The sequence below is a fragment of the Anolis carolinensis genome, chromosome 4 (assembly GCF_035594765.1).
Source record: "Anolis carolinensis isolate JA03-04 chromosome 4, rAnoCar3.1.pri, whole genome shotgun sequence".
NCBI classification, from domain to species: Eukaryota; Metazoa; Chordata; class Lepidosauria; order Squamata; family Dactyloidae; genus Anolis; species Anolis carolinensis.
Genome location: NC_085844.1, coordinates 96693027 through 96711406, shown reverse-complemented (window position 1 = coordinate 96711406; position 18380 = coordinate 96693027). Strand labels below are relative to the sequence as shown.

At 40.6% G+C, this 18380-nt stretch overlaps 1 protein-coding gene across 1 annotated transcript in view; it reads left to right on the top strand.

Annotated features, from left to right (window-relative positions):
• tmeff1 (transmembrane protein with EGF like and two follistatin like domains 1) overlaps positions 1-18380 on the top strand; it is a 151849-nt gene that overhangs the window by 65303 nt on the left and 68166 nt on the right. The gene's annotated exons all lie outside the window — the stretch shown is intronic.

The window sequence follows — 18380 nt, the reverse complement described above, 5'->3', positions numbered from 1 at the left end:
TTTACACCGACCTAAATGGTTAGTGTTGACGTGCCCCTAGTCTCTTGCTATGTGTATGCGTTGTATGTGTGTCTTAACTATAGGGAAGAAACCCATGGTGATGCAATGGGTTAAACCATTGAGCCGGCAGGACTGATGACTTGAAGGTTGGGTTGCTGACCTGAAGGTTGCCGGTTCAAATCCAACCTGGGGAGAGCGCGGATGAGCTCCCTCTATAAGCTCCAGCTCCATGCGGAGACATGAAAGAAGCCTCTCACAAGGACGCTAAAAACATCAAAACATCTGGCCATCCCCTGGGCAATGTCCTTGCAGACAGACAATTCTCTCACACCAGAAGTGACTTGCAGTTTCTAAGTCGCTCTTGACATGGAAAAAAACTACAGGGAGCGATGAGTTCTTTGACTTGGCTCTAAAGTTGTTTTCCTTTCTTGTCTAAATACCTCTCTGTATTTTTAACTGATAATGTTTGATTAGAGTAGTGGTTCTCAACCTGTGGGTCTCCAGGTGTTTTGGCCTACAACTCCCAGAAATCCCAGCCAGTTTACCAGCTGTTAGGATTTCTGGGAGTTGAAGGCCAAAACATCTGGGGAACCCACAGGTTGAGAACCACTGGATTAGAGGGATTTCTTGGATTATTTTGAGCAGTTGGTTTCATTGTATATTTTCTTACTTCTAAAGACCTTGTGATTTTTGTAAATAAATAGTGGTATTCAAATGTCCTTAAATCAATACAAATAAAACTAGTAGAGTATCAAAAAATATCCACAAAATAAGCAATTTTACAAAACCGAGTTTCAAATGGTGTAGAGCATTCTTAAATCTGAAATGCAAAGTAGAGTCGTCAAAGGATCCCAGTGAAATAAACCATAACATTCTACTGAAGAGCATGCTCATGATTAAAGAAAGAATTTGAATCACTGAATTGAGTAGACACTAACAGCCAGACAATTTACAACATTATCCTATGTATGAATACTAAGAAATAAAGTCCCTTCATTTTTCAATGTCCACTACTCCCAAATTAGTATGTCCCCCATGCTGTCCAGGGCCAGAAAAACAGCCTCTGCTACCCCAGAGTTTAGCAGTATCTATATAATTTCTCAGATCCATAAAACATCAAATAAAACATGATTTTATTACGATTTTCTATCTTCACTTAACCTTTCCATGCAGAGCATTTCTTTTCCAATTCTGTATACCAATTTTCAAAGCACCACCTTCTTTCTTAGATTCCTTTTGATAGTAATCCCTTTCAATAACTTAATAGTAAGCTATTTTTTATTTTAAAATCATATGTCATTAATTTTTTTTCTATTGGAAATGTAGTACTGACAAGTAGAGTTCAATAAATATACTAGCAGACTTCACATTTTCTTTAAATTTGGGTCCCTTAAAGTAGGAGAATGAGTTCTATAACTAGTTTATACTCTGTTGTCTCTTTTATATTCTTAAGTACATCTGTCCAGTACTTTTCCACTTCTCAGCAGTCTGCTTGAAATTGTCTGTATTCTTCTTACATCTCCAATACAATGCTGTGGGATACATCATTTGATCTAACCTTCAAAATGTACACAGCCACAAGAACAAGGCCTTACAAAAACTTCTTTGGTTGGGGTATCTATTGAGCAATTGAGCTTAACTCTGCAGATGACATTAAGGGGCAGATCTCTGAAATAAAGCTGCAGAATGAAAGAGATTTTTCAAGAGCAATTGTCCATTTAAGTTATTTTTAACTACTATTCTAAGCTCTGTAGAACAGGTACTAATACTTTACAGTACTGTCTGTCTTGGGCAGAGAGCAAGGCAAAGTTATTTTCAGGAAATCTTTGAAGGTATTAATTAGGTTTTTATTTTTGCAAATACAGTAGAGTCTCACTTATCCAACATAAACGGGCTGGCAGAATGTTGGATAAGCGAATATGTTGGATAATAAGGAGGCATTAAGGAAGAGCCTATTAAACATCAAATTAGGTTATGATTTTACAAATTAAGCACCAAAGCATCATGTTAGAAAACAAATTTGACAGAAAAAGTAGTTCAATATGCAGTAATGCTATGTAGTAATTACTGTATTTAGGAATTTAGCACCAAAATATCACGATGTACTGAAAACATTGACTACAAAAATGCGTTGGATAATCCAGAACGTTGGATAAGCGAGTGTTGGATAAGTGAGACTATTGTAATAGATATCAAATTGAGGTATGTGCAAAAAATGTTCATCAATCACATAGTATGAGAATGGGGAATGCAGATTTGAGGTTGTAAATTTGACTTAACTTATATTTATGGTGGTCAGTGGCAGTAAGAAATCTTTATGCAAAATGGAAAACACTTTAGCCAATATTTTAAGTTCCTGTTTCAACCACTGTGAGTTGGGTAAGCTGATAAGCTTGTTTTAAAATCAAGAATAAATCAATAAAACTTTCAAGCCTATGTACAGAATTTACAGTAAAAGGTTAAATTATAACATAACATTAAAAACATTGTGATATGATCAGATGACTTCAAGATCATGAGTACAAATAGGGTGGGAGAGAATTTTCCAGGGAGTCATCCAGAATCAATACCATCCATTGTAGCTGAATGCAAAAATTACACTTGGGGAACATGTCTGCAAAACTGAGTGCATTTGTTTGTATGTCATTATCTTAGAACAACACATCCTCATTTCGAGAGCCCAGTTCAAATATGTGGGGCTCATTCACTCCACACAGTTATGGTGCTGTAATTTCACTGTGACTGCTATGGCATCAAACTGTGACTGCTATGGTGTCTTTGGGTATTTTAGACTTCAGCTTCCAGAAGGCCCAGCAAGTTTGGCTAATGATCAAGGATTCTGTGAGCTGAAGTCCAAAATGTCACTATGCTCATACATGTCCATAAGTGGCATTTAGGACCGACATCCTGCTGACCTCCTGAGAAGCTCTTCCTGCTATGGAAGGCAAGCATAGGTGAGAACTTGGAGCAGACACAATCACTAAAAAGTAGGTGCAAAGTATGTCATGGACCACCACAAGTACAAGTAAAACCAAAGACGAAAGGCCACTGTGTTTGCTTCTCTTTTTCCCTAAAACCCATTCTTGCTGTTTTAGAGTTTGTTTGTGGTTAGGGTTGGAGGCAAGAACACTTTCAGAGCTCTGCCTCCTTCCTCCCATGGATGGCTTGCCTGTAGTCACCAGATCTAGTAAAGTATCGGTTGGCAAGGGCCGGATGCACTGTACCACTTTCTACCTCCCTTGAATTTCAGTAACTCAGCATTCACTCACAAAATGCTGAATTTTCTTCACCAATAGCTCTTAGAATCACAGAATCATAGAATCGTAGAGTTGGAAGAGACCTCACGGGCCATCCAGTCCAACCCCCTGCAAGAAGCAGGAAAATCTCATTCAAAGCACCCCCGACAGATGGCCATCCAGCCTCTGCTTAAAAGCCTCCAAAGAAGGAGCCTCCACCACACTCTGGGGCAGAGAGTTCCACTGCCGAACAGCCCTCACAGTCAGGAAGTTCTTCCTGATGTTCAGGTGGAATCTCCTTTCCTGTAGTTTGAAGCCATTGTTCCGCATCCTAGTCTCCAGGGCAGCAGCAAACAAGCTTGCTCCCTCCTCCCTATGACTTCTCCTCACATATTTGTACATGGCTATTATGTCTCCTCTCAGCCTTCTCTTCTGCAGGCTAAACATGCCCAGCTCTTTAAGCTGCTTCTCATAGGGTTTGTTCTCCAGACCCTTGATCATTTTAGTTGCCCACCTCTGGACACTTTCCAGCTTGTCAACATCTCCCTTCAACTGTGGTGCCCAGAATTGGACAAACTATTCCAGGTGTGGCCTGACCAAGGCAGAATAGAGGGGTAGCATGACTTCCCTGAATCTAGATGCTATACCCCTATTTATGCAGGCCAGAATCCCATTGGCTTTTTTCGCCGCCGCATCACATTGTAGGTTCATGTTTAACTTGTTGTCCACGAGGACTCCAAGATCTTTTTCACACGTATTGCTGTTGAACCAGGCATCGTCCCCCATTCTGTATCTTTGCATTTCATTTTTTTCTGTCAAAGTGAAGTATCTTGCATTTGTCCCTGTTGCATTTGTCTTTTCCAAGTCAATGTCAGTTTGTCTTGTTTGGTTTAATACTTAAGAATATTGAGAAGACCATTGACTAGGGACTTAATCACATTGAAGTCCAGAAGCTGGGGGACAGCGGAGAAACTATGGGGCAGCATAAAGCTTCATGCTTTTACCGTTGGTGTTCCTTCATTGTCCCAGACTTCCTCCTGCATCCTCCCTGGCTTCTTATATGAGGAGTTGACTCCAGTTCTTGGTACCACTGGCACAGTGCCGGCCCGGAGCCCAACAGAACCTTGCCAGAAGTAGCCCATCATTTGATGGGCTCTGGGGGACTCCGTGCTGTCAGTGTGCAGAAAAGACTCCATGTGATCAGGTTGTAGAATCACTCCTTTCAGCCAGGCAAAATGTTGGGCCCAAGGCAACTTGGATGGGTGTTGTTTGTTTTGAGGTTAATTTTTGGAGGAAAGCATAACTCAGCCTTCAGTGGGGTAAAGCAAGTGGAGTAAGAACAACCTGGGAATAGCTACATCATCATTTAATGACTGTACAGTTCTTCAGGACATTGCTAGAGCGAGGTTGAACAGAAGAAACGATGACTGACATTATCGGTGGACTTTGATTGCCAGTTCAATGTTGTTCCATTGCCAGAGGCAGATCTGAGCCACATGACCTTTTTGGGAACTTGCCCGTTTTAGCAGTAATTTAACTCTGTTCTTTTCTGGAGAAGCAGAGATGCATTTCTTTTTCGCGGGCTTCTGCTGGAAGTTCCAGTACACTAGATTGTGTTAATCAGTTACAACAGACTCCATCTTAAAACTTAGCACATTTCTTGTAGCCTTCGATTTTATAGGTTATGACCTACTTTTTCTGAGGATGCTGAAGATAAGCATCTATCTTGCTAACTTTAGCATGTCTCTGTAGAGATTTATAGTCACCCTTCTAGGTATCTATCAACAGTAATCATGAAATGCCCCATTTTTTAAAAAAACTTTTAAAAGAAAATCTTGTCTTTAAAATTGGCTTTTAAAAAAAGTTTGCCATTTGTTTTTAAAGGTTGTTTTAGTGGGCCCAAACTCTTAATTAATACTATAATTGCTACTACTAATAATATGGGGAATCTAAGAGCTAACTTTAGTTAAAGCTAGTGCTGGCACATCTCATGAAAGTGACTGATAGCATGCTAACAGTTTTGTGATATGGAGAGAGCTTATGGTGCCATTCCAGAACTGGTGATCTTCGCCAGGATAGGTATGGAAAGAATAATCAAATGTATGAGTATGTGCGTGCCTTTACGTCGTCTGCCGACAAATGATGACCCCATGAATTTTAAGGGGTTTTCTTAGCAAGGACTACTTACAGGTTGTTCTGCCAGTTATTTCCTCTGAAATGTATCTTTCAGTATCTGGTATTCACTTATTCAAGGGAAAAATTGAAAGAGATTTTTCAAGTGTACTAAAACACAGACCAGGAAAATCCTCATTAAGACACTTCCTCATTTTCCCCGCAGCCCTTGAATAGACTCAATTACAACCCCCATCTTTGAAACCCATATTTCTTATCCCATAAAGCTGGGTGGACGTGGGGCCCCTGAGAAAGATTGCTGCAGGCTGTGTTGTGCAGATGACTTTGGCTCCCTTCTACTCAGACATAAAATTTGGGCGTGACCTGGCATGTCCTGCACCAGATCAGGCCTCACAGGGATTCCGTCAGGTGCCGGGAAGATGGGAGGGAGTTCCTGCCCAGCCATGCTGAACATGGTTCAACATAGTTAAGAACCTTTTCACACTCGCCGTTGGAATCGCTGAGTATCGCTGCAGATCATGATGGTCTTGGTGGTGCCTGTCCAGCGGGCGTGGGGACCTGTCACCCAGCACCCTGCACTGTCCCAGCTTCCTTCTTACCTCATCACACAAAGGGAAGTCTGAGGAAGCCGGCTCAACCTATCTCTCCCTATGGAAAGATGGGAAGCCTCCTGTTGGGTGCCACCAGCTATTTTTCAGCAGCAGCAGGGGATTTCTTTGCACTTTTGCCCAGAAATACTTTTCCAGTGTGTGATGGGAGCTAGTGGGCTCTATGCCGAAACTGCAAAAAACCCGTTACTGCCGCCAATTTTGAACCTGTGTGAAGAGGTCCTAGATGTCCTTCCCCTGTGTTGCAGCTGTCCCCAGCTGCAACATGCAACCTACCTTTTTCCCAGCCTTTGCTCTGACATCAGGAAGAGCAATGGCATACCGAGGGAGAAGAGAAGGAGCACGTCCTAGTGTTCACTTTTGTGTGGGCTGAAGTCAAAGCACCGGGGGAAAGATAGGTCTTATGTGATGGCAGTGACACTGGCATGAGGGGGACAGGGACACCTAGGATGGAGGTCTAAATTGTCAGAGTATTTGCAGCGCAGCAGTAGTTGAACACAGTGGAACGCAGAACGAAGAAACACTCAGAGACGTTGGTAAAACTATTTACAAAGTTTTACTGTATGCAGCAATAATCAACACAAACAGACTTGAAGACGACAGACAAACACAGGACTGCTCTGTTCTCCAACAGAACTTGACTCGAACTCTAGGCAGACAGAACTCAACTCAACTGAACTGAACTGATGCAATCGTTATGCACAAACACTTGTGTCTGGATACTTCCTAGTTCCAGCCACACATCAAGGTCATCATAGCTTCTTGGCAATTAACTCTTTCCACATTATGGAACATTATGGATGATACAATCAGTTGCAATACAAGTATGGCACAAATTGCATTTAAACACTATCAATACACAAATCCCACATTAACATAAATGATAGTTGCAGCGGGTTACAGTTGGGAATTGGCCTAACTGTCCTCATGGCCCTAAGCTGGGAGAAAGCCTTGACTCCTGAGTTACCCTAGATCAGCCCCATGTAGTGTACAGTCACGGTAGGGCTGTTCCAAACCCACACTGACATACATAGTCAGTGTTGATGTGACATATGACATCTTCATCATTGTGAACTAGGTATCAGAAAGCAGGTAGCAAGATGATAGCCTTCTTTATTATCCTCACCTGGTTTTACCCTGCCATTGCATTGATGCGCAGGAGCGTAGGTGGAAAGGGATTTGAAAGAAGACTGTGAAAAGCTATAACATTGCCAATCCTTGCCTTGCTTCTTTTCACCATCATGTCGTATTGAGGGGCGGGGGAGCGAGACATGTAATGGATCAAGGTGGTTGACTTGGATCTTCTGGATTTTGCTGAATGGCAACTGGTGTCATCTCTCATCTGACTCAGGTTAATGGAAATTGAAATATAACATCATCTAAATGGTCCCATTGGGGGGGGGGGGAGGCACCTCTCCTTGTTTAAGGCTACAGCTTTCTTTGATCCTCTCTTGTCCCTCCAAACACCGGGAGATCAGGGGGAAGAAAAGCTAGGGAAGATCCTTGGTTGGCTCCACCCATCTTGTATGGGGATGCATGAGCTTCCCCCTCAACTGCTCTCTGTGAGACCTTTCCAGAATGGATTGTTTTCAAAGACATCTGGCAATACAGATTAGCTATTTTCCCTTGTAGGAATGAATTGTCTAACACAGCATATCCTGACTGTATATCACTTTGTCACAAGATACAGCAGTATTAATGTCTCTACTAGTCCTTTGAAGATATACCCTGTAGATCCTACACTGCTTCAGCTAGTTGAACAAGCAACTTCTTAACATGTTTCCACTTTCTCTGCTCCAATAAACCATTGCTCATTTTCTCTTACACATTATATTGGCAGATTGATAATGCAAGTTAAACTCTTATTATTTATTTTCACGTCTGTGCATTTTGATTTACTATATATACTCGAGTATAAGCCTAGTTTTTCAGTCCTTTTTTTAGGACTAAAAAAGCCCCCCTCGGCTTATACTCGGGTGAGGATCCTGGTTGGCTTATATTTGGGTCAGCTTATACTTGAAAATATATGGCACATTTATTATTTTTCTCTATTATTATTGGTATTGTTACATTTATTATTTTACTCTATTATTATTACATTTATTATTGTACTCTGTTATTGTTGCTACTATTACATTTATTTTACTCTATTATTATTATTATTATTATTATTATTATTATTATTATTATTAATACATTTATTATTTCACTCTGATCTTATTATTATTATTACATTTATTATTCTACTCTATTTATTATTACATGTATTATTTTCCTGTATTTATTATTATTATTACATGTATTATTTTACTCTATTGTTATTAAAAGGATACATTAGCACATTTACATTGACGAAGATGAGAATAAGACAGTCTTATCTTAAGTTAGAGCTTGATGTAAATATTCAAAAACATTTAACCTACTGATGCCTCAAATAATGTAATTTTTGGTATCTATTTTTATTTCTGAAATTTTCCACCCTCGGCTTATACTTGAGTCAATGATTTCCCAGTTTTTTTGTGGTAACATTAGATGCCTCGGCTTATATTCGGGTCGGCTTATATTTGAGTATATACGGTAATTACATTAAAGAGATATAGGGTGGTGGAGATTTCATTCCATGTATATATATAATGTTAATTTTTTTTTGTCCTTAATGGTATATGTTGATGTTCCACCCCTTTAGTGAAAAGGACATCATTGATACATAAATGTTGTTGTTATTCTTGTTAATTGTTCCCAGGGTTGACTTTTGCTGAATTTGTAATATAAAGCAAGCAAGGTGAGAATACAGCTAAATTTTAGAAAGTAATTCTGTATGTGCTTTTCCAGAGAAACATTTTTATTGGCAAGTGCAGTCTCTGGGGGTCTCTTACTCCAGCTCCCAAGCTGGGATAAGAAACACCCACACACTATTTGCATTATTAAAAGCAAACATCATTGCTCTGTTAGATATTGGTTATTTATTAGCCTGCTTTCTTTTTATAACCCATTTCGCTGCAGGGAAGGCTAAGACTCTCAAGCCTCCATTTAATTTCAAACTAGTGTCTCTCATTCTGAAGTAATCAAACTCTTCTTATTACGAATCTTAAGCATCCGGGATTTTAAAGTCGATCTATGTAGAAATGCAATTACAGCAATGTACAGTCTTTGGTGGCAGGGGTGGAAGAGGATAATAAAGTCAGCAGTAATCTCTTCTTTGTTGTTAAAATAGAAATTGTAGGCATTCCTTGGCCTTTGGACTAACAAACCAGAGAAAGATTTCTGGATATCAGCTTTTCTGCTTATAGAATTTCCCATTTTATCATCAGGAATGTAAGAAGTTCACAGGCAGCTGCGAACCAGGGACAAATCTTACAAATGAGATGGAACCTCGCTGGTTGTAATCTGCCATCCCAGTTTCTGCATATGCCAAAGTTTTGACTTTGTCAGCTGTGCAAAGAAGAGGTACCCCACATGGGTCAGACCTCCATCTGCCATGGAATTTCATCTTCTAGCTGTAGGAACCCCTTGTACATTATGCGATCTTCTTTACACCACCATGTTATGTGAATCAGGAAGACATGCAATGGATCAAGGTGGTTAACTTGTGGTCCTCTGGATGTTGCTGAAAGGCAACTGGTATCACCTCTCATCTGATTCAGTCTAATGGGAATTGAAGTATAACATCAGTTGTTCTGTTACGCGCTGGGCCTGTAGCTATTATCTTTGTATAAGACTATACTTTATGCCCAGCGGGAAGCCAGGGCGCCTCAAAGAGAGGCTCTTGAGGATTTTCCTGAAAAGGATAGTCCTTTGAGTCTTTAATGAGATAACAAAGTCTTTATTATTGAACAAATAATAAATCTTCAAGGAGTCAAATAACACTTCAAGGTTTCCTTAATAAACTGTTGGCCTTTTCGGTCTTGTCCCCAGGGGACAGACAATTGGCTTTGGATAACTCTGCTTTCTGTATAAGAAGAAAACCCCCTTATAACATCTCCCAGGCTATCTATTATATGGGCCTAGCTGATGTGGGACCCACTACCGATTCCAAATGCGCCTGGGTATCGAGTGGACCTACCAACCAAGGCTTGCAGATGTTTCAGCTGGGGTTGTGTGGATCTGTGGTGCTGTTCCCTCTCCGAGGTTTCTTTGGAAATTTTAGGGCTGTTTCCCTCAGGAACTGTGAGGCTGAGGGGCTGTGAGCTCTTAGCCAAAACCTTTGGGACCGTTCTCCTGGAATTTCTGTTTCTGATTCCACGGATGTTCTATATCCCCGGATGTTCTTGAAATATGAATCTTTTCTACGGGACGAGCTGGTCTACGTCCTATAGCTTAGCTTCCTTAAGTGAGAATGACTTAAAAATGGCTCCTTCGCTCCCAGAGCCCTGAACAAGGGGCGGAACCAAACTTAATGATGATGGACAGGCAGCCTGCCCTATGACTGCAAACATTAGCAGAAAGAAAATAAAGTTGGGGCTTCTGGTACAGCCGTGTCAGCACATCAGTTGATTTGTCACATTTAGGGGGCATCTCACCTTTTTATACATTATATGTTTCAACATAAGTATCAGAGTTGTTTGCTGACAGGTCGGTTTTTACTCACAGTGACCATATGAATGAATGTAGTGCAAATCTACAGGGATGTTTTTTAGATTGTATTTTGATTTTGATGATTGATCATTTGATTTAGACATACACACACACACTGGACTTTTTCTTGATTGATTGATTGATTGATTGATTGATTGATTGATTTACAGTATTTATATTCCACCCTTCTCACCCTGAAGGGGACTCAGGGCGGATCACAATGTATATATACATAGCAAACATTCAATGCAATTAGACATATGACATATAGACAGAGACACAGAGGAAATTTACCGTTCTTCTAGCTTCCGGTTTCATGAGGGTATGCTGGATTCTGGACACAGGGAGAGCTGCTGCTTCATCATCCACTGTGACACTGAGTCCTTCATGGAGTACTTCCTCATTCTTCCACACGCTGCTGGAGATTTGTATGGTCCCAGGTTCAAATCCCGGGAGCGGAATGAGCACCCGCTGTTAGCCCCAGCTTCTGCCAACCTAGCAGTTCGAAAACATGCAAATGTGAGTAGATCAATAGGGATCACTCCGGCGAGAAAGAAAGGGCACTCCATACAGTCATGCCGGCCACATGACCTTGGAGGTGTCTACGGACAACGCCGGCTCTTCGTCTTAGAAATGGAGATGAGCACCAACCCCCAGAGTCGGTCACGACTGGACTTAATGTCAGGGGAAACCTTTACCTTTAAATTAGTTAAATTAGCCTCCCCGCATAAAGTGGTACCTAAATTTCCTACTTGACAGATGCAATTGTCTTTCAGTTGCTTAGGTCAACAATGAGCTAAACTATTTAATGGTCGAGCGCTCAATCCGGGCTTCAAACTCATGACCTCTCAGTTAGTAGTGATTAATTGCTCTTGAGCTCTTGAGTGCAGGGTCTTTCTACTAGTGTGGCAGAGTTCTTTCTCCCCTTTGACTGTAAGGTGGGCAAGTTACAGCCCCAAAGCAGCCTTTCACCCAAGAAGGTTTATCCATCTACGTGGGAAAGAAGACCCACCTAGTGCTATTGTTCCGAATGTGAGGTGCCCCTGGATATTGTATAACAGTGGTTCTCAACCTGTGGGTCCCCTGATGTTTTGGCCTTCAGTTCCCAGAAATCCTAACAGCTAGTAAACTGGCTGGAATTTCTGGGAGCTGTAGGCCAAAACACCTGGGTCCCCACATGTTGAGGACCACTGTGTAGAACAGCGGTCCCCAAACTAAGGCCCGGGGGCCAGATGCGGCCCTCCAAGGTCATTTACCTGGCCCCCGCCCTCAGTTTTATAATATAATATTTTATATCATTTTTAATAATATAATATATTGTATATACATATAATATTGATAATATTATGTTATACAATATAATACTAATAATAATAGCATATAATAATATTAATTATATGTTATATCTTACATATAATATTACAGTATAGTGGTATAGTTCAATATAGTAATATATAATGCTAATATTGTGCTATGCTAATAATATATTGTATGTACACAAAGCTGCTCTGAGTCCCCTTCGGGTTGAGAAGGGCGGGATATAAATGTAGTAAATAAATGTAGTAAATGAATAAATAAATAATTTTAGACTTAGGCTCGCCCAAAGTCTGAAATGAATTGAAGGCACACAAGGACAACAATCCTAATTAACTTGACTATCTCATTGGCTAGAAGCAGGCCCACACTTCCCATTGAAATCTTGATAGGTTTATGATGGTTACAATTGTTTTCATTTTTAAATATTGTATTGTTCTTTCATTGTTGTTGCTGTTTTGCACTACAAATAAGGCATGTGCAGTGAGTATAAGAATTTGATTGTTTTTTTTTCAAATGATAATTTGGCCCCTCTACAGTCTGAAGGGTTGTGGACCGGTCCTCTGCTTTAAAAGTTTGAGGATCCCTGGTGTAGAATGAAATTGTGTTTGGCCTAACACTGTCTTAAGTTTCCTTGCTACTGAACAGCAAGTGGAGTGGATTTCTTTGAGAACTCTTTGTCTATTGGAAAGAACCGATCAACCTGTCTTTTACCTCCTGCCAAGAAAACAGTTTAAGGCTGTATCTCAGACTGTACTGCGCTGGGCAATTAAGTAGAAACCCTCCTGCTGCCACAGGAGACTCAAGGGTAATTGCCAGCAGCTTAAAAGGGGTTGGGGATTCAAAATTGACAGGAAGAAGACTGAACTGATGTTGCTAGGAAATCAAGTCAGGCTTGCATAGGGATTGCAAACCTCCATCTGAGATATGTGACTTCAGACTGCAGGAATGGGCTCATCACTACCTTTTCCAAATCCCTTTCTTAAACAAACAAAATCAAAGCCTTTTCTAAAAAGAACTAGGTATTAGGTTCTGGTCTAAATTTATTCTTGGCATCTATTATTAGGTATGGGGAAACGTTCCATTGTATGAGCAGCTCCCTATGTATGGGCAACCAGAGGTGATTGTAAATTCATCTTTACAAAGCTTATTAGTTTTGTTGTTTTGTGCTTCTTTTAGAAAGTTAATAGCAAGTGTGCTGGAGAGGCCGAGTTTTATTTTTCCTGTTATCTAATGCTGCTGTTACTCGCAAGGGGAAAATGCTCTAATTGATATCTTGTCTGTTTGTCTCGTCAGACATATTAGCCTTTGAACCAATGTGGGGCGTGTGCTTGCGTGATAGAAACCACCACATTATGAAGGTGGTCACAAGCAAAATACACACATTATTAGACAGAGAAAACAAGTACAGTAGAGTCTCACTTATCCAAGCTAAACGGGCCGGCAGAAGCTTGGATAAGTGAATATCTTGGATAATAAGGAGGGATTAAGGAAAAGCCTATTAAACATCAAATTAGGTTATGATTTTACAAATTAAGCACCAAAACATCATGTTATACAACAAATTTGACAGAAAAAGTAGTTCAGTATGCAGTAATGTTATGTTGTAATTACTGTATTTGCAAATTTAGCACCAAAATATCACAATATATTGAAAACATTAACTACAAAAATGGCTTGGATAATCCAGAGGCTTGGATAAGCGAGGCTTGGATAAGTGAGACTCTACTGTATGTCTGGGCAATTCTCTCTCTCCCCCCCCCCCCCCACACACACACACACATCACAACATCTTGTTTCAGTGTGGAAATAATCCTTTTGTATGCTTGAGTGTTCGGTTGCGTATGTTTGCTTGCAGTCTGTTGTAGTATTGTTCTTTAGACTTTAGTTTCCAGCCTTAGAGAACACTGAATTTTTAACCTATACTAGTGTGGTGAGGATACTGGACAGTGGAAGTCTTGCGTTGCCAATTCTGGACCCCAATTCAAACTGCTCCCCCTTTTAGGTGGGTTAACTTGCAGTTTCCTTTCAGTAAGGAAAATACTGATTTGTAACGTGTAGCGTCTTTCCCTTCCTCTGACGCCCTGTTGCTTTGTCCCATGTAATTTCAAAGATTTAATTGCCTCTGTTTGGAAGGTTAAATGGTGCATTTTGGCATTCGTTAGAAAACGCAGATTCAAATTAACTTTAATTAGGAGTGCTTAATTTAACTGTGCAAGCATCTTGTCTGAGCTTTCCGATTTCCACACAGAATTTATAACTGACTAGCTTTACCCGACCACGTGTTGCTGTCGCCCAGTATGGTGATATGGAAAATAAAGTAATGTGAAAGTTCTGGTATTTAATATGTTCTATTTAGTGCTATTCAAGGTGGCCAACAAAGTTATGCTCATATTCAGTGTTATTGAAGGTGACCAATGCCTGCCCTAAAGACAGGAGATTCTGAAAGTCAAGCAGGGTCAGCTCTGCTGAGTCCTTGAATGAGAGCCAGCCAAGGCTACCTTTCAGAGGATGGAAGTAGCTACAAATGCTACGGTCAGCGAAAGACAAGAGGGATCCTCTCTCCTCTGCAGGAGTCTACCCGATACCATGCAGCTGTGGACAAGTATACATAGGGACCACCAAACGCAGCGCCCAAACAAGAGTCAAAGAACATGAAAGGCACTGCAGACTAATTCAACCAGAGAAATCAGCCATAGCAGAGCACTTGATGAACCAGCCTGGACACAGCATATTATTTGAGAACACAGAAATGCTGGACCACTCCAACAACTATCATGTCAGACTACACAGAGAAGCCATTGAAATCCACAAGCATGTGGACAACTTCAATAGAAAGGAGGAAACCATGAAACTGAACAAAATCTGGCTACCAGTATTAAAAAACTAAAATCAAAACAGTAGTTGGGAACCAACACTCTGAGGGCAGAGGAGACCCAAGGACAGTTAATGACTTAACAAAGGATGCCCCCCAGGCAAGAGACAAAACCTTTCCAATGCTAATTAGGGTGATTAACTGAAACATTAATGCTGGCTTCCCAGTGACAAAGGACTCTTGCCACACCCTGGACTCTCCACAGATATATATTTTTTCCTTTCCTTGCCTAGTTTATCCATGCCTCACAGCCTCTGAGGATGCCTGCCATAGATGTGGGCGAAACGTCAGGAGAGAATACTTCTGGGACATGGCCACACAGCCCGAAAGACATACAACAACCCTGTGATCCCGGCCATGAAAGCCTTCGACAACTCCTCTCTAGTCTTTCTCGCCCAAAGGAAACCTGGTGAGATCCACGAGGCTGCCATTGAATTGACAGGAGAGTCCCAGTCATAGAGAGACCTGCCAAGACAGTTATCCCTTGAAATGGTAGAGATAAAAGAAGCGAGGATAGCAAGCTGAAAATGAAAAATAATTAAGTTGATCACAGGAAAATAGTGTGTTCGAGGAAAAAAAAATCCCTTTACTAGGCAATAGAGAATTGAACCTAGGACACCTTTCACACAGCTGAATAATATCTCACATTTTCTGCTTTGAACTGGAATATATGGCAGTGTGGACTCAGATAACACAGTTCAAAGCAGGTATCGTGGGATTTTCTGCCTTGACATTCTGGGTTATATGGCTGTGCAGAAGGGCCCCAAGACAACAAAAACTGGAGATGTTTCTAAGTGTATGCATTTTAATTTTTATGAAATGTATTTATAAACCTAACAGATGGAGACAGAACTTCTTGGAGGCTCAATTCAGCCACCAGCATACAGTTCAGCCTACACTATAAATATTATATACTAGATTCTTCCTAGTCTAAGGAATCAAGTCTCACTAGCTAGGCAATCTTTACTTGTTATGTAAGTTTAAGGTATACATACTACCTCAGTCTTGATAGTGCACAGCAGAGGAAACTCACAAGGCTAGCCTTATATGCCTCTAGCTAGTTGTTTATTAGCTGCTGGTTACAATTTCTTACTTGTGAATTTTAGAAGAATTCTTCTGGATCAGAAGAGAACTCTGTTTAGTCCATGATTCTCTTCATCACAGTGAACTCCCAGCTTTTTCAGTGAACTCACTCACAATTAAATCTTTGAAATTATATGTTTTTGAGGAGCCTGCAACCCAGACATGATTACAAGAGCTCTCTCATTTGTTTCACCAACAGCTGGTATGCACAATCTGCCTGTAATCATCACAGTGAAGTACAGTTGTACAGTCCAGGAGCTAGATCAAGCATGAGCAAACTTCGACCCTCCAGGTGTTTTGGACTCCAACCCACAATTCCTAAAAGCCTACCAGCTGTTAGGAATTGTGGGAGTTGGAATCCAAAACCCCTGGAGGGCTAAAGTTTGTACATGCCTGATCTATATAGTTGTTCACTTTTCATTTTGCTCGTATTTGCTCACTTCTTCCATCAGGAATTGAGTGGCTTTAAAGCCATTGAATTTCATGGTTATCATCACATGCAAGAGAAAATTCCATTGTATTTCCTCTTATCAGTCCTGAATCTCCCAACATGCAACTCTATTGTATGAGTCTGAGTTCTAGTATTTATGAAAGAAGAAGTAAAGCTCGTCTCTGTTCACCTTTTTCTGACCACAAAATAGGGCCTTTCCACACTGAAAGATTATTGTGCTGGAATTCCGCTTTAACTGCCATGGCAACATCCTGAGAAATCCTGGGTATGTAGTTTGAAATTCTTAGCTAGAAGCTACAAAGCTTAATATTCCATAGAAAGCAGACATAGTGATACAGCTGTGTGGAGTTATTGTTAGTGTTGCCTATGCCTGCATTTACTGTTCTTCCAATCACCACACTGAAACACTTGTAACTTTTCATGTACATTTGTTTCAGACTCCAGATAATGTTGGTTCTCTTCTCTAGCCCTGCAATACCAGAGTTCTGCTACATTTTGGACCCATGCTTTTATGGAACTACCACTCTGGTCCTGATTCCCAGGATCCCATTCTTGATTAGTTATTGCCTGCTTAGATTCCTTGAATGTTTATATGAAGTTAGTTTAAAAAAAAAAAAACCAACTCCCATTTATGTCTTTATATTTATTTACACTGACTTGTCTATTTGGTTGCCCAATCACTTTTTCTGGAGAGATTCATTTGGACCAGTGGTTCTTATTTTTTTTATGAGTGACCACTTAGACCAGGAACCACTCTCCAACATTAGTACCAAAAGAGTTACGAATCAGTTTTTGATCAATTTTAGATTCAGTTTGGTTATTTGGGGTGCTGATTCAAAAAATTGCATTGGATAGACCACGTCAACTCTGATACAGAACATATGCCATCCAGTAGTCACCATCTGCTCACCCACAGAAAAACATATTTAATAATCTAGAGCTGAGATGGTCTATCCAATGCAATTTTCTGAATCAGCACCCCAAATAACTCCAGGAACAGGCCTAAAAACGCCCCCGCTTCCAGGCGCCACATGGAACGGCTCCGCTCAGGGGGAGGGAGCAGGGGGTTGGACTGGATGGCCCGTGAGGTCTCTTCCAACTCTATGATTCTATGAGAAGCAGCAGTCAGGAGGCTTGTTGTCGCGCCTTTCGTGGGTAGGCAGCCTCTCCCCCCCCCCCGATATCCCTGTTGCCTCGGCACTATAAGAGAGTTTTGTTAAACTAGTTGCTCTCATTGCTACGGTGTAATAACGATGAGGTTGTGGACCATTTTTTAGTTCTTGGGGATCACTGATGGTCCATGGACCACAGGTTGGGAACCACTGTTCTCCTGTCACTCTCCCCCTTTCTCCACCTTGAAAAATTTGGTGTCACAAGTAAGCTTTCCCAATGAACTCACTGCTAATTCCAAATCATATATGCAGTTGAATACTGGTTGTCCCAATCTAGATCCTTGGAAGACTCAACTTCCTGCTTCCACATGCTGTGAGAATTGTCCATTTATTCCTACTTTGCTTCTTATTCATACTATAAGAGTTTTACTTCTCTTATCTCATGACTGTTAAGTTTACTCAGAAATTTTTTAATGAGAGACAAATTTACCCCCAGATATATTAAGATAATTGCTTTGTAATTTCCCAAATCTCTACTTCTATCGCCTGATCCAGTTTTCAGAAAAAAAGATTGATATTACAATTTTTCCTCTTTTTGTTATCATTTGAGTGCAGAAAGAACCTTGCTGGATCAGAAAAGATGACTGTGTAGTCCAGTCTAGATTTCCACAGTGGCACCCAGATATCTGTGGAAAGTCTTAATTTGCTGACGAAAAGATTTGACCATTTTGAATTCCTCTTCAATTTAGTTTTGCTTGATTTTTTGAGACAGTCTTGTTTTAGAAGTCAAATGTGAATACCATACTTCAGTCTTCTTCGGCAACTGCCCACTGACATATATTGGATGTAGTAGGGTCCTTCCACACAGCCATATAACCCAGAATATCAAGGCAGATAATTCACAATATCTGCTTTGAATTGGGTTATCTGAGTCCACACTGCTACATAATCCAGTTCAATGTGGATTTAATACAGCTGTGTGGAAGGGGCTGT